General features: G+C 47.7%; 1 protein-coding gene across 1 annotated transcript in view; it reads left to right on the top strand.

The window, feature by feature from the left end:
- TBC1D5 (TBC1 domain family member 5) overlaps nucleotides 1–14566 on the top strand; it is a 450634-nt gene that overhangs the window by 422355 nt on the left and 13713 nt on the right. The window lies entirely within an intron of this gene.

Here is a 14566-nt window from a genome sequence, read left to right as displayed (position 1 = left end):
TCTACCCAATTGCCAGCTGTTAGAGTGGCTCCTGGCACTCCGAAGTGGACCACTGACTGGAATTAGCACCTGCCAGCCAACAGACTCTTAAGGGTCTGTGCCACCTGGTACTTCTGATCTCTGAGCACATCTGCCCATTGGTACCCTTGAGGAGTGACACTGCCTGTGTGCCGAAGACACATGACAGCCCCTTAAATTCCAGAAGGAATAGGAAAGACATGTCTGCATCAGGAAGAGGCACCCACAGACGAAGGAAACCCAGATGAATGTTTCCATCTGGCATGGGTGGAGGGGCAAAAGTCTGGCATCAGTCAGCCGCCTGTCCCCCTGTGGTGAGCAGTGGGCACACCTACTTCCTGTTCAGGAAGTGCTGGGCGCTGGTGCAAGGTAGCATCGCAGCAGCTACAGAGGCACGTGCCTGTGAGGAGTGCCCTTTCACTAAGAAGCTGGCCAACCATTCAGTAACGGCCAGTGGAGCACACTCAGAGATCACAACGGCTATGGGAGCCCAGTGTCAGAATTGTGGCTGTAGGTAAGAAAAAATGAGGGGATGGAGCTGCAATGGGTACCATCTCCTACAAAAGAATTAGAACCAGTTATGACTACCATGAGAGAGATGGCCACTCACCTTAGCCTTCCCACAGCCTGGCTCTCAACGTGGTATAGTCACCCCCTGCCTCCTTGTCCACAGCCACTGCTGCCCAGTTCATAGCCTCCCTGTCCTTCACTGTAAATAAGGGCTAATTGCCCTTGTCCCTCTCTGCTGGGTGTGGACAGTGGCCTTATTCCCCCAGAGTCTCTAGCCCACCCATCTCCCTTCCTCTACTTGAGCCCTGGTCCCCAGTCTCCACTTGAAAAGTGCCAGCCCTGCCAGCCAGGCAGCCCCTTGGTGTGGCTCAGTCCAACTCCAACCCACATTGCACCCTCAGGTCTCAGTTTGGTTTCACTTCGCCCATCCCCTAGGTGAGACAAGTCCTGACTGAGTGTGGATTGCTGACATAGACACTGCCAGGTGGAGAGCTCCAAGGCCCCATTCATGTGCCAAAGCCTTACCCAGGGCTGGAACGCTGAGGAATGGCAAGGCTCTCCTCCTTACTCCAAGTCTGAGTGTTGATGGTTGATTGGCCAGTGTGTGCAAAGATGTCTCCAGCCTGTGACTGCTTGCCTACAGAGCCCTCCTTCAGGGACTAGGGAACCCCTCCGTCTGTGCTGTGCCTAATAAACAGTTTCTGGGTGGGGCAGTACTTTACTTTGTTGGTGTCTGTCCTTTGTTCATTCCCCTAGTTAGAGATCCAGGACCCAAATCACAGAAAAGGCGGCAGACACTGTAGAGCAAAGGTGTACTTTTGTTCTGTCCACTTACACCATCACAGGCACACCTGACTGGCAGGGGGGTGGGCGGGGCCTGTAAGCTCTGGGGAAGGGTAACCAAGCGGTGGTGGGAATCCTTCATCTCTGAGCTGCCTGCAGGGCACAGGGCTTTCTCACCCTTCCCACTACCAGATGGATCCTTGTCAGAGTCAGTGGCCACCACACAGACATACATGCAGGTGAAGCACCGGTGTGCAGGAAGTAAAAACAACCAAAGCATTGTAAAGGCTTAAAAAAAGAAAGTGCTGGGCTAGCAAGTGTGTGAGCCCTAGCACTGTAGCAGGTGGGAGCAAAGCTGCTGCTGGCTTCTCGGAATCCTGTTTCTCAGAGATTCAAAGAAAGCCTGGGGCAGGCACTGACGAGAGGCTAACCACACGGTCACCTAGAGATAACCAAGCAACAGCCAGCACTTTGCTCCCCTGGAGCTCCTCTGGGGGCTGAGGCATGCAGAGTGTCAATTTAGGAGTCAAAGAAAACAGTGGCCATCCTCCACCACCCATCATGAAAACATGGGTGTTGCCTCCGTTGTTACATGGTGATTCCACTTAGATCCCTTTTCTATGTGCATGTGTCTGGGCAAGCATCCAAACAGGTAGGTTTCCTCGTGGCTTTAGTGTTATTTGACCTCCCCATAGCCCTGCTGTATGCTGCCCTCTCATTTACCTAGTTAATCCTCTTGTCTTAGTAATGTGTTTATTTATGCGAAGAGACACCATGACCACAGCAGCTCTTATAAAGGAGAGAATTTAACTGGGGCTGGACTACAGTGTCAGAAGCATGGCAGCGTGCAGGCAGACATGGCACTGGAGAAGGAGCTCAGAATTCTACATCCTGATCCACAGGCAGCAGCAGGAGCCTGAGTCTCACTGAGCATAGCCTGAACTTATATTACCTCAAAGCTCACCTCCATAGTGACACACTTCCTCTAACAAGGCCACACCTGCTCCACCAACAAGGCCCCACTTCCTAATAGTACCACATGCCATGGGTCAAGCATTTAAACACATGAATATATGAGAGTCAAGCCTATTCAAACCACCACATTCCACTCCCATAGGCTTGTAGCCGTAACAATGCAAAATGCATATAGCCTAACTTTAAAAGTCCCCATAGACTATCACAGTCAAAACAACGTTAAAAAGTCCAAAGTTCAAAGTCTCTTCTGAGATTCATGCACTCTCTTCGCTCACGCAGCAGGCACAGGCAGACAGATCTATATGAGTTCAAGGCCAGCCTGGTCTACCAAGTGAGTCCAGGACAGCCAGGACTATTATTACACAGGAAAACTCTGGTCTCAAAAAAAATGGGGTGGGAGGATGGGAAGGGTGAGAGAGCAGGACTTCCAACATATGGCACAGGATATATATTACTCTTCCAAAAGGTAGGGAAGGGAGAAAACTGAGGAAATGCTGGACCAAAACAAGACCAAAAACCAGCTGGGCAAACTCCAACTCTGCATCTCCATATCTGATGTCAAAATGCTCCTCAGATCTCCAACTCCTTTCCGCGTTGTTGACTGCAACACACTTCTTTCTCTTGGGCTAGTTCCACTCCCTGTTAGCAGCTTTCCTCAACAGGTATCCCACAGTTCTGGCATCACTAACCTCTTGGGGTCTCCAAAGCAATCCAGGCTTGGCTTTCACAGCTTTACCCAATGATCTCTCTGGGCCCCCTGACACATTCCTGGCCTCGGTGGCTTTCTTTGATTGTAGAGGGAAATTCTATCCTTGATTCTAAAAAAATAACCAAAGCTGTCAAGTCCTGCTGTTTTCTGGAGCTGGAACATGCCCCCTTTGCTCAATTACTACTTCAGCTTTCTGTTTTTCACTATTTCCTGTACGGCCTAAGGTTGGCTGCCCTGGAACTTGCTCTGTAGACTAACCTTGAACTCAGATCTGCAGCCTCTGTCTCCTGAGTGCTGGGATTAAAAGCATGTGCCACCATGCTTGGATCTAAGCTTTTCTTTAATTCATTTTCACAAGACTAAAGTTTAGCTGGGTGGGATCTTGCCCGGAAATCACCACCCCCTTAATTCCATCTCATATCCTTGAACACAGGATTTATTTCCAATCCACTTTCTGGTGCCTCTTTGATCCTTGAACCAGACATTTTGTATTTTTTCTTTCTAAGCTTGCTCTGTTTTATCAAAATGCTCTTCATAAGCGTGAACCACAGGACAGAGTCTGTGCTAGGCTATTTTGAAATTTTATTTGCCAATGCAATTAATCCCTTCACCTTAGCCTCAGACTCTTTGGACAGGGGCACAAAGTATTCAACAAAATATCACAAAAGCAACTTCTAGACAACGTATTAACATTCTTCTCTAAAACTTCTTGAGCCAGCTCCCCACAGTGCAAATCATCCTCAGCTCCACTGTCTTCCGTCTTCCTACTAGTAGGGCCCATTGAGCCCTGCTTAAAACATGCCACTGCTTTCCCAAATCAAAGCCCTCTAACCCACATTCCTCCAAACAGAAGCATAGTCATGCCTATCACAGCAATACCCAATTCCCTGGTAACGACTTTTGTCTTAGTTAGGGTCTTATTACTGTGAAGAGACACCATGACCAAGGCAACTCTTAAAGGAGAACATTTCATTGGCTCTGGCTTATAGTTTCAGAAATTCAGTCCATTATCATCGTGGAAGGAAGAATGGCAATATCCAGGCAGACATGGTCCTGGAGAAGGAGCTGAGAGTGCTATGTCTTTTTCCACAGGCAACAGGAGACTGAGTCTCACTGAGTAACCTGAGTAACCTGAGCACACATTAACATCAAAGCTTACCTCCACAGTGACACACTTCCTCCAATGAGGTCACACTTATTCTCCAACAAGGCCACACCTCCTAATAGTGCTACTCCCCGTAGTGCTACTCCCCAAAGTCGCTGGGGGACCATACCAATTCAAACCACCATACCTTTTATTGTAGTTTTTCCATTCATCCCTTTATAATACTATATTCTATTTCCCCTTCCTCAGCAGGCACCATATGTCACCAATTAAAACCAATATCAAGAATGGATTACATATTCTTAAGTTATTGGCCAAAAGGGTCCCATCACATCCAAAACATTACAGGCTATTCCCGGTGCTATTGGTTACTATCAGGTCCAAAAGAAACCTTATGTCCCCAAATTTCAAAAGACAGAAGGGACAAGTTTCTCCTCTTACTCATCCCTTACTCTAAACTTCCTCTAGCTCACAGTCTTCTTATAAACCTATTTCAGATTCATTCATTCATTTATTCATTCTCTTTCTCTCTCTTTCTCCCTTCCTCCCTCTCCCCTTCTCTTTCTCTCTATCGCTCGCTCACTCGCTCACTCTCACACTTCTTTCACTCTCTCATTCTCTGATTTTCCCGTTTGTTTGTTTGTTTGTTTGTTTGTTTAATGCCCTTGTCCAGTCTTCTGGCCATGTTCAGTCTACCTTCTCTCTCTGGACTCTTGCAGATATCTCTGGCTGCCCTCTCTCATGTCTAAAACAAAGGCATAAGCATACCGTGTCGTATGGTCAGTTTATACAGCTGGTGCCAAAAAACCTAGGAGAGGCACAAGTGAGTTACTTCCCAGTGGACCTGACCTCTGCTAGTTGGACAAGGCTGCTGTGTTGATTCTCCTAAGGTATAGATCATGTGCCTCTGCTGGTTTCTGCCACGCACCATATTTGACTACAAATTCTAGAGTCCACCTCTTCAGCCGCTTCTTCCTTCCACCTACTATGCTTCTCCACCATGAGCCAGGGCGCTTCTCTCTCTCTCTCTGTCTCTCTCTGTCTCTCTCTCTGTCTCTCTCTCTCTCTCTCTCTGTCTCTCTCTCTCTCTCTCTCTCTCTCTCTCTGTCTCTCTCTCTCTCTCTCTCTGTCTCTCTCTCTCTCTCTCTGTCTGATTCCTGGAGCGTTCTGCACCCTCCTGGGAACACGGAAAGGCTCTGTCTCTGCCTTGGTACTCAGGTAAGTGTCACCTTAGAGCTGCATTTCCTGTCTCTGTTAGTTCCTGGAGTCTGGTACTGCTACCAAAGTCATGCCAGCATGTCAGGCAGCTCCTCATACTCTACTAGGCATCTATTAGGTGGAAACAGATTGTCTGTGTTCATCTCCTTTGTGATTTGGGAAATTTCTCTCTGACAAATCTCTTTGGGACATCCTGGATTGAAGTTCTTGTCACCAGAACACTTAACCATGTTTCTCCCGTTCTCCCTCTCCCTCCCCACATGTTCTCAGCTCGCTCCTGGAGCTTGCTCTGTCTCTCTTGCCTATCACTCCCTCTTTCCCTGGCTCCTCTCAGCTCCCTCCTGTAGAGTCCTCACCTCCCCCTAGGAGATGCCTGCCCTGTCTCTGTCCCTCTGTGTCCCTCTTGTTAGCCTGTTAACCACAGTTAGCTGCAGGTACATCACGCACTTCTCCACGCCTCCCCCCCCCCCCTCGCCCGGGCCTCTAAGACACTGGAATACCCCTTCTTCTGGTAGAGTTCCTGTTTGTGAGCCTTTTCCCTAAGCCTCAGATGTCTCCTTTGCTCCAAGTGCCACCTCTCAGCTGGCTCTTTCCTGCTCAGCAAGAACAGGAACATTTGCCTTCCTTAGTCTCTTTTCCTCCTTGGACTCTGAGATTCTTTAAGCCTCAGTGTCTTACTGCAGACAGCTTAGAACAGCTCAGGAGCTGATGATGGCACACTCAGGTTTCAAATTAGCTCAGACTGCAACAACTCCTCTCCCTTCACAAATGGTCCCCAAATCCCTCATCTCTAAACTTTTGTCTGCTCTCCACTGGCAAAAATGTTTTCTAAGCTGCTCTCACCTCTGCTTTTGCTGTCTGCAAACGGCCTTTGGGCATGGGTAATATTAAAAATATTTAATGCTGCACTGTTCTATTAAAAAAAAAAATCTGGCTCTGTAGTTGAGTTATGGAGCTTTCTCTCCAGACCAGAGCAAGCTTATTTAAAACTTTAAAACTTTTCTCCAAAATCTAATAGGTTATAATGGAATGAGTTAATGGCAAGACAAAGTTATATTGTATAAATGCAGGTTATTGGGAACAGCAGGGAGGGAGTGGGGGCAGAGGGAGAGTGGGATGCAAAAGAGATAAGAACCAAAATGTCTGGATTAAATAGCGAAGAGCCTCTGGGAGAGAAGAAGCTCTGGCCCTAGGCTGGAGCGTTCAGGGAAGAGTTGGGGCATGCCAGCCACACCTGCAGCAGGTAGGGACCTAACATCCCAGCCCCCCTTTTTTTCTTAATGAAAAATGGATAAAGGGTGAAGACATTGTCTTTGGCTACTTCCTGCTGAAATTGGGGCTACTGATATTTGGGGGTAGAATGGGGAAAAGGACTAAAATGTTGGCCAAGTCTAGAAAGAGCAGGCTGTTCTGTTTGCTGGCCAGACTCTGTGAGAGCATCTTTGACTAGGAAACTGCAATCCCAGCTGGAGCAGTCTTTGAGGGTTAGGCTGGAACACCTGAGTTCTGGATGCAGCTCTTGAGGAAACACCTGGAAGAATGCTGGAACAGATATGTGTTAGAGACAGATTATAAAGTTAAGGAGTTTAGGGAAAGAAAAAATTTCCTTGGGCATGCATTTGAAACTCCTAGATCCTTGCTTTTGGTAGCTGGAGGCAGGTGAGTACAAGGGCTAGGGACAGGGGAGTAGATCCCATCCACTGCCAAACAGGCTGTTGTACTTATCTGAAATCCATTTGCCTTGTGAGAAGCATATTCCCTGAAACTTACAAGAATCTTTTAATTTTACAAAAATAGACAGATTTGAAATGCATGAGCATCATCTCCAACCTTTATAACGTTCATTTAGCAACCTTAAAACAACTTCTTAGACCCTCAAATACTTTATCAGAAGCTCATAAACTTTAAGTTTTATGAGAAGAAGCCTTGGTTTTTGCTGTTAAAATGATCTTCAAATGCATCAGAGGCCTGTGAAGAATAAAAATTACTGCAGGAAGCATAATCAAAGTGACCTATGTATCAGCATCACAGAGGCTTACCCATCACCCAGAAGGATTTCCCACTAGGGGTCAGGTCCTAGGTCAGCATCAGTCTTTCGCTGCCAGGCCCAGCAGATATGAGAGATTTTTCTGTGGAGGAGGAATTTGGGAGACTGACTAACCATGTTTATCTAGGCAAAATAGGGCTGTCAACTTTCCAGGTATTGTGTTTGTCCACAATTTAGGCAGGGCCTTAGCAGTGGGCCAGTTGGGGCAGTCTTGCCCTTTGTCATAATCCAGGTGGAGTCATCTGCCGTAGTGCCCAAATCTTCTTGGGGGCCTTGGGGTCACCACTAGAAGCTGGGGTCTCTGTCACAGTAAGCTTTTTAATTAAGTATTTAAGGCCATATTTTGCAGATTCTCTGATAGGTTTGAGGACCATACTCTATTAAGTCCAGCTGAGCTAAACATATTTTGCTTGTTTTTAAGTAACCACCCTAGGCTTAACCTTGAAAATGTAAAACAGGAGACTAGGTAAACCTTAATCTTGTAATTACCTGCTTCAGTTCTTAGCACGTCTTTAAATATGCAGACCAAACAGCCAAAGCCTAAACAGACAGAAGTTATGTTTGGTGGTCAGCCATGCACTGGAGCTGGTAGCCCTCAATAAAATGACAGGGAAGCCCTAACTCTCCCACAACAAAATGGTTGCAGGTCAAGATGGGGATGAAGCTGTGGCTCCATCCTCTTTATCTCAAAATCAGAATGGCAACCAGCCATGTGTTGTTGCCGGTAGCACCACTGCCAGGGTTAATCTTGGGCATTACAAATATAGATTCAAAATTGCTTCCTATTGTACTGAAGACATCTCTGTCCAATCTATATTTATCCAGCCCTTTGGGCAGAGGAAAGTGTATTCATGCTTTTAACACAGAACCATCCTTTTGGATTCTCAAGTTTTTGTTATGGCTCAAAGGACTGAGTCTTCACCAGCTATTTACAGATATTTTAACTGCTTTTTCTTTTTCTTTTTTTGTTTGTTTGTTTTTCGAGACACGGTTTCTCTGTGTAGCCTTGGCTGTCCTGAACTCATTTTGTAGACCAGGCTGGCCTCGAACTCACAGCAATCCACCTGCCTCTGCCTCCTGAGTGCTGGGATTAAGGGCGTGAGCCACCATGCCCAGCTTAACTGCTTTTTCTACAATGAGGATTCCAGTGCAGGCTGCACACAGTAGTCATGCTAATATATCCAAAACTTTCTCTTGTTGAAACTTAAAAAAAATTCATGTAAGCTTGGGAATCATGACTTGGGTCCACCTGTCCTAGGTCAAACGGACTCCAGCTACGAACTTCTGCCAGTCAACAGCTCACGTTTTCCCTCCTTCTGCCTGTGCCTGGTCTTGGGGACTCCTTCCACTACTACCCCAACTACCAGGACCACAGATCTGCAAGCTCCAAGTGTATACCAAAGATAGAGATTTCCCCTAACCTCCTCAACTGTACCGGAAGTTTACCTTAGATAGACCCTGGTCTATATCTGTCTGAACAGATTTCTACTCAGCTTACAGATACCATCCCGGAATCAACTGCAGCCTGCAGCCTGCTCTAAAGTGGCCGGCACCACCCCAGCCTCAGGTGGTCCTGTAGGACCAGTGAGCCCTGGCCGTGCTGGAAGGCTGCTGTAAACCAGTACATGTGGGTGGAAGAAAAGTCAAAACTTACACGAGCCGTCAAGAACTCTACAGCCTCCAAACTCCATCTCCTTTGCAGAACTCTTATTTTAGTTGCCCTTGGGCCCCTGACTCTTACTTGGCGCACTGATCTCCATACTCCTTATAATAATGATCGCCCCCTGTCCTTACAAGTTATTTTAGGAAAGAATGGCAAAATTATCCAATGGTCAGTAAAGCGGACAGAATTCCCTCAGGTCTCCCTACCATCAGGCTTGTGCCCCTGCTTTGGACCAGCATTTTAGACTTCTCCAACGTGGCCAGCACTTCCTTAGCTGAAGACAAGACTGCAGAACCCGGGCAGTGAGCCAGACATCCCCTGCCACTGCCGGCCTCCTTTTCCCCCCGCCCAGGCTTTGCTTAGCATCCCAGCCTTCCTGGGCCCTGACAGCTGTCCTAATTTCAGCTGAGAAGCAGTTACAGAAGAGATTATATAATCACCCCCATCATCAGCAAATGCTGGAAAGCCAGAGACATTGGAGCGCTCAAGCCTAAATGAGATGTTGTTAATCACACTCCTCTGCTCAAAGCCCAGGAATCTACACAGAAGAGGTGGCAGAAAGACTGTAAGAGCCAGGCATGGTGGGTAACTCCAAGAGAACAGCGTCTACAGACACAGCAGAGCTGCTGCACACATGCACCCACCGAGACTGTGACAACACGACACCTGCACCATTTCAAGCCAGACAAATTCTCAGCACAGAAAAGTGGAAGTAGGCACCAAGCCCCGCCCCTAACCAAGGAGGTTTCCGCATTGATGCCTTCCGAGAGGAGGGTCATTGGGTCTCTCCGAGGGAGTGATTCTGGGTATATCAAGTGTGCTCTGGGGCAGGCCTCATGTTCGGGAGTAATAAACTTACAGGAAAAATAAATAATTTAAAATAATAAGAGTAATTAAAAAGCCCAGTGTGGTGGTGCAGGCCAGCCTGATCTGCATAGCAAATTCTAAGTCAATCAGGGATTACCCTGCTTCAGAAAAAACAAATACATTTTTTAAAAAGAAAAAAAAAGGATGTTGATAAGAAAAAGTACGTTTTTGAAGTGTTCAAGGCTGAAGCAAAGTTCGTCTGCCGTTCACCTGAGGTTTCCTGTTGTTTTTCACGTGGGTTTTAGGGACCCAGCCCACTGTGCGGCCCCAGTATTCAAGAGTTTCCCATCAGTGTCAGAGGCAGCCTGACCCAGAAGAAAAATTGCCTCTTCCACAGCATCACCTGGAAGTGGATATGAGCGCCCTTTCAGGGTGGGCCCTCCTGGAGACACAGCTGTGACCACGGAAAGAGAATCCTGCTAGTCAGCTGGGCGCATCACACACTGAACTCCAAAAAGGATTAGGAAATAAACTTGTTCGTCTTGGAGATAATCAGTCTGATTCTGGAGTCGCCCACCCATGCTTGCTTATTCTATCATGTTCGAAGTGCTGGTGGTGTCCTGCAAACTCACTCCACGGCCTGCTCTTGAGTCAAGGCTGAGAGTTTAAAAATCCAAATAATTCCCTAAGAAAGTGAGTATTCGTCAAGGGTACGAGCACTGGCTGCTCTCCCAGAGGCACCCAGATGGCAGCTAATCACCACAGTTAACACTTCCAGAAGGTCCGACTCCCTTTTCTGGCCCCCACAGTAACTGTATGTACATGGTACACAGACACACGCAGGTAAAACCCAGTTGTTTTGGTTAATTTAGAAGTACGGCTTAGTGAATGTTTGTTATTAGGTTATAGTTACCAAGGTGGTATTTTCTAACTCGCTACCAATCAAGAAAATACAGGCATCTGTTACGTTTTTAAATAGCCTTGATTCACCTGGGGCAAGGCAGATATTATTCCCCTAAACTACCTCCCATTTCTCCCTGCCTCAATCCCGTGCCATTTGCTTCTAATAATTTCTACCAAGCTTCCTCTGATCCATAATCCCAAATACTTGCTAATGTTCGTCATCCAGGCCGAATCTCCATCCACACTGGCCATGTTCTCCATGGCATCCACGGTGGTGGCCTCTTTCCTTCTCCTCTCTCGTCTCCTTCCCAAGATCCTCTTCCGGTCTCTGACTGCTTCCTTTCCCAAGAACCTCTCTGTCCCAAAAGCCTGTCAACCTTAGCCACACCTATCATATTTGCATAGGTATGTTGGCTTTTTATTGGTCAAACAGGAATAAGTTTTTAGGCAAAGTTACAAGCATTTTGGGCAGCAACCAGACCAAATCCCCAACACCCAATCACACAAACAACTTTTTTTAAAAATTGAAAGTGGACGCCACGCTGCACAGGCAGGCAGAGGGACCCAGAGGCCTGCCAGCCCGAGGCATAACTACAGACTTCAGGGCAGAGAGGAGCAGCCTGATGTGAGTAGCCTGCCTTGTCACCTGAGGCCCTGGTGAAATCCTGTCCTGTCCTGCCACTGAGGGCCATGTCTGGGCCAGTGGCCATGCAGCAGCGGGAGTCTGTGTCATTGTCAGTGGCTCATATCACCACCAAAGGCCATGTGGGCATCGGGTGGGGGCGGGGTGTGAACTGCTGCCTGGAACCATGGTGATGTTCAAGGGCTGTGCAGAGCTGGCCCCGCCCCTCGCGGGGAGAGTGTGCCCTTCACTTCACCTGGGCAGCACAGTGGAGCTGGCTCTGGTGGCATGGGCCCTGGTGAGCCCGTCCCAAGGGCATGAGAGTAGGATCCCTGTCCCTTGCCAGCTGCAGCGTTGGGTGAGCTAGCTGGGGGCAAGTGCTGGAGAGCGCACCCTGGTGTGTGGATGTGGGAGGGCTGGGGGCGGGGGGGGGGGGCGGGGGCGGGGGGCGGGGATCAACTCAGCTACTTCCCAGGCCCACATCCAGGGTTCTGAATTGGCCCGCAGGAAGGAGCTTGTCCTGCAGAACCAAAGCTGCAGGATCTCCATGACACAGGGCGACAATAGGATGTCCTAGAGGAGGCCCAGTGAGGATCCTGTATTGATGGCGCAGCAGAAGCCAGAGGCCTTGAACCAGACCAACAACTCATTGCAATGAGCATTTGCAAGTAAAGCTATTTAAGCAAAAGGCTATATGTGTATATATGAGACACACTGGGACACACTACAGCTTTTTTGATGATGATGATGATGATGGTGATGATGATGATGATGATGTTCTTTTGGACAGTAGGTTGCAAAAGTGGAAGGCAGATACAAAGAGATGGGGAGATGCGTGGGATTAGGGCACATGATGTGAAACTCACAAAGAATCAATACATGTAAAAAAGAAAAAGAAAAAAAGAAAGAAAGTAACCATAATATTACCAAGTGTCACCAAATACAGCAGAGTTCAGTGGCCATATGGCTTAAGGGACATTCTTAGTCAAGAAAAGAGCTGCTCAAAGCCATCATTGTCACTAGAGGGGGAAAGCAATGCAGGAAGAGTCCATTTCATCCTAGAATAATTTAGAATGTCCCCCAGTCTGATGCCCAGGGACAGTGTGTCCTGGGATCCGGAAGGGATGCTCTGAGACAAATTACAAAGTCTTGTTCTCACTCAGCTGTCAGAGAGCCCATGGCCAATGATCTCTGTGGCTGCCTTTGGACCCAGGGGCAGGCTTCCCAACCCCAAGGCATCTGTCAGTCAAGACAAGTGGACACTATTACCCAGCAAACTCCATTTTCCATGGATTTTTAAGACATCTAAGTGCCTAACTTGGGCTTTAGGACTTTGAAACTCAGTTACCATAAAATAAAGCCTCCAACTTAAGGTGCCATTACCCCGGCATGTGCCCACTATTAGAACTAAAGTGACATTTCACTTACGAATGCCCAGACTTCTTCCTCCTCTCAAGCATTTTAGCTTGTGAACCCGTTGCCTAGAGGACCCACTGGGTGCTGGGAAACCCACTCATGTGATGTTAGAAGTCAAGGTCCGGCCTCTGCACAGTGGCCACACCTACCATTTCTCACAGGAGTCAAGCATAGTGCTGTGTGCACGGCTGTTGACAGCTGAGCGCAGCAGGGCCCAGTGCAACCAGCCTGTCCCAGGCTAAGGGCAGAACCAGAGCCCCGAGGTCCTGACTCTGTGGCGGTGTTTCTTTGCTCTCATCTCATTATCACGGTGCCCTTCTCCGGATCAAGAACCTCATCAAAGGCAAACACACAAGCTCAGTCTGGGAAATTCCTTGAGGAATCTACACCAACCCTGGACTTGAAAATCTCTGAAAGGCAAAGCCCAGACACTTCAGTAAGCAGTAAACAAGCTGCCTTATGAAGGAAAATCAGCCTTGTGGGCTCTTCCGCCTATTTATTTGAATTTGTTATTGTTATAAGAATTTATGGTCTACTTATCATCGTGAAAAGCAGTGATCTGGAGGCAACTGAAGCAATAAGAAAGGCGTAGCATTTAATTTTCCCCACAACATTTCCTTTAATCCAATCTGACACCACACAAAAAAAGTATCAGTTAGAATTTATTGGCTTTGGAAAATTCCTAATTCTCAGATGGCAGCTGCCAGAAAAGCTAATTAATTCAGAATGACTGCTGGCCTTCGTCGTTTTTTGAGTTAGGTTTTAAATAATGAATGAGGGCAGCAAATCGATGGCAGCTGCGCAGTGTGGCCGCAGAGCCTGAGACACTGCCACCAGCTGGGACTGCGCCCTGCAAGTGTGCTGGAGGCCACCCTCTGGCTTCGGCAGGGCGTGGACTCTGGGCTGGCTCACGGGGTGTGTCTGGGTGAGGCCACATGACCTCACTTAGCCTTTCCCCTTAATTATCATTCGTGTTGATTTTACATATTTTTCTGGGCATAGAAAATGCCACAAGCCAGTGATGGACACGGGAGGAAAAGACAAGATCTTCACATGCACCATCTCTAACACTGGCAAAGCGTTATTCAAGGGGGACCCCAGTAACAGTGACCTTCACACTAAAGGTACTGTTTTGTGTGTCCTTGTCCCCATTTCTGAATCCACTTCCATGGTGTCCCCTGCTGGGAAAGAAAGTTTTTACTACTAGTTTTATTTTACAAAAATAAAACTAGTAGAAATTTCATAAGATTGACTCAAAGATCTTATAGATAATTTGTTTGTTTGTGATTGCTGAGGCTGGCCTGCCCTGGAACTTACTACATAGCCCAGGCAGGGCTTTACCTCACAGTGATTCTTTTGCCTCAACCCCTCTACTTCAAGGACTATAGGCATAAGGCACCAGGCGCAGCTAAAATTCCCTGCGCATCAGCAGCCCCTCTGAGGCGACTGCCTCCAGGTGCCCTCCCCAGACCTCACTCTCCTTGAACATCCTCCAGAGAAGTTCTTCTCACGGAAGTGGGGCCCGTCTGTTGAAACACCATGGCCAGGTGTCTGGCTGAGCTTTTATGTGCCTTGACATTGAGGATACAGGAAGTCACTGAGGACTTGTAGCTGACAGTAGCTATCTGCTGACCAGTCATTGGTTTTCTGTCAGAAGAGCTCACACCTCACAAAGTTGAAAACCACTTAAGACATCAGCTTGTCTGCTGGTTCGCGCTTGTGTAGTTAATGGACACACTGGACACGGTACATCAGTCTCCTCACCAGAAGGTCAGGTCGGAGGACGGCAT

This window comes from Acomys minous (assembly GCF_964271855.1).
Source record: "Acomys minous genome assembly, chromosome: 13".
Taxonomy (NCBI): domain Eukaryota; kingdom Metazoa; phylum Chordata; class Mammalia; order Rodentia; family Muridae; genus Acomys; species Acomys minous.
Note: the sequence above shows the minus strand (reverse complement) of the source record. Positions and strands in the feature narration are given on the sequence as shown.